The sequence below is a fragment of the Triticum aestivum genome, chromosome 6A (genome assembly GCF_018294505.1).
Source record: "Triticum aestivum cultivar Chinese Spring chromosome 6A, IWGSC CS RefSeq v2.1, whole genome shotgun sequence".
NCBI classification, from domain to species: Eukaryota; Viridiplantae; Streptophyta; class Magnoliopsida; order Poales; family Poaceae; genus Triticum; species Triticum aestivum.
The window spans coordinates 114,298,236-114,300,661 of record NC_057809.1 but is presented as its reverse complement, the minus strand read 5'-3'; positions in this window follow the sequence as shown (position 1 = coordinate 114,300,661).

Sequence of the window (2,426 nt, the reverse complement as noted above, 5' to 3'; positions counted from 1 at the left end):
CGCGCCGAGCGGATCCTCCGCACTCTTAACGATTGCGTCCGCACGTTGTTATTCCACTCCAACGTGCCCCCTCGGTTTTGGCCCGATGCTCTCGCCACCGCCACTCTCCTAGTTAACATCAGGCCATGCCGTCCCCGCTGGAACTACACGCCGCACCAACTTCTCTCCGTTTCCCCTTCATCCTACGATGGTCTCCGTATCTTCGGTTGCCTGTGTTATCCTATCACCGCCTCCACTACACCCCACAAACTCGCTCCTCGCCCCGTAGCGTGTATCTTCCTAGGCTATCCCCCTAACACCAAAGGTTACTGGTTCTACGACCCTATCTCCCACCGTGTGTACACCTCTCGACACGTGTACTTTGATGAGCGGGTATTTCCTTTTCACCAGGTACCGCCTTCTGCAGAGGATTCGACGCTGTTTGATGGTGTCTCGGACGCGTTCCCGGTGCAGCCCCCAGCGAGGCCCCTTGTGGCCTCGGTGCGGCTCCTTGCGGCCCCTCCCGGCGCGGCCTCGGCATGCCCTCCCGCAACGGGCCCCTCTGGCGTGGCCCCCGATGCAGGCACCTCAGCACCCGCTGCGGGCCCCTCTGCCACGGTCCCGGCTGCGGGTTCCTCAGCCTTGGTCCCAGCACGGCCCCCCGTGGCCTTGGGTGGCCCTTCGGCTCCCACCCCCACGGGTGGCGCGCCTGCCCCGCCCCGGCCGGCTACACCGCCCCTACTAGTCCCGCTGCTCTGGCCGGCCCCGATCCCGCTATGATGCCGGAAGCGACAGACTTTTCTCCACCCTCGTCCGTTGCTCCTGCCATAGCCGACCCGCCTCCCGCCGGCATGATGACGCGGTCTCGCGCCGGTATCCACCGGCCTAGCATGCGCTATGCTGCTGACGAGTATGCGTGCGCGGTGTCAACATCGTCCTCTCCACCATCGTCCATTCCCTTGTCCGCCCGCGCCGCCCTCCGCGATCCACATCGGCTCGCTGCAATGCGCGAGGAGTTCAACGCGTTGCAGCGCAACCGCACATGGCATCTTGTGCCGCGACCCCCTCACGCCAACGTCATCAGTGGCAAATGGGTGTTTCATCACAAGACCAACCCTGACGGTTCTCTCGAGCGCTACAAGGCTCGCTGGGTGGTGTGCGGCTTCCGCCAGCGCGCTGGCGTGGACTTCACCGACACCTTCGCCCTGGTCATTAAACCGGGCACCATTCATACGGTGCTTCAACTGGCGGTCTCCCGTGCCTGGCTTGTGCATCAGTTGGATGTCTCCAACGCTTTTCTACACGGCCACCTCACGGAACGGGTCTTCTGTGAGCAGCCGACCGGCTTCGTCGACGCCGAGCATCCCGACCATGTCTGCTTGCTCTCTCGGTCTCTTTATGGACTGAAGTAGGCCCCCAAGGCGTGGTACCAGCGTATGGCTGGGTTCTTGCAGCAGCTTGAGTTTCACACAACCCGCTCCGACGCGTCTATTTTCGTCTACCACCAGGGCACTACTACTGCGTACCTGCTGCTCTATGTGGACGACATTATCCTGACGGCATCCTCATCTGGGCTCCTTCAGCAGCTCACGGCTCATCTTCGTGATGAGTTTGCCCTCAAGGATCTGGGAGCTCTGCACTACTTCCTTGGCATTGAGGTCGTTCGCCATGTTGACGAGTTCTTTCTGCATCAGCAGGAGCACGCTCATGAGCTTCCCGAGTGCGCGGGTATGCTTAATTGCAAAACCGCCCCTACGCCTGTTGACACTAATGCGAAGGTTTCTGCTTTGGAGGGTTCCCCTGCGCCGGATGTCGCGTTCTACCGCTCCATCATCAGCGCCCTGCAGTATCTCACCCTCACTCGGCCTGACTTGCAGTATGCAGTCCATCAGGTGTGCCTCCACATGCACTCCCCGCGTGATTCTCACTGGACTTTGGTGAAGTGTATTCTTCGGTACATACGTGCCACTATAACCCTGGGACTCCCCCTGATGGCATCATCCTCCATCGACATGGTCGCCTACTTCGACGCTGACTGGGCTGGCTGCCCGGACACACGTCGCTCTACGTCAGGCTACTGCGTCTACCTCGGGCCCTCGCTGATTTCTTGGTCGTCCAAGCAGCAACCCACGGTCTCTCGCTCGAGTGCCGAGGCGGAGTATCGGGTAGTGGCTAACGCCATTGTTGAGTGCTCCTGGCTCCGTCAGCTTCTCCAGGAGTTGCTTTGTGTGGTCCCCAAGGCCACGATCGTCTACTGCGACAACGTCTCCGCCGTCTCTCTCTCCGCCAACCTCGTCCACCGTCGCCGTACGAAGCATATTGAGCTCAATATTCACTTTGTTCGCGAGTAGGTGGCTCTCGGGAAGGTTCATGTTTTGCATGTCCCTACCACTCAGCAGATTGCCGATGTCATGACTAAGGGACTACCAGCCCCAGTCTTTGAGGAG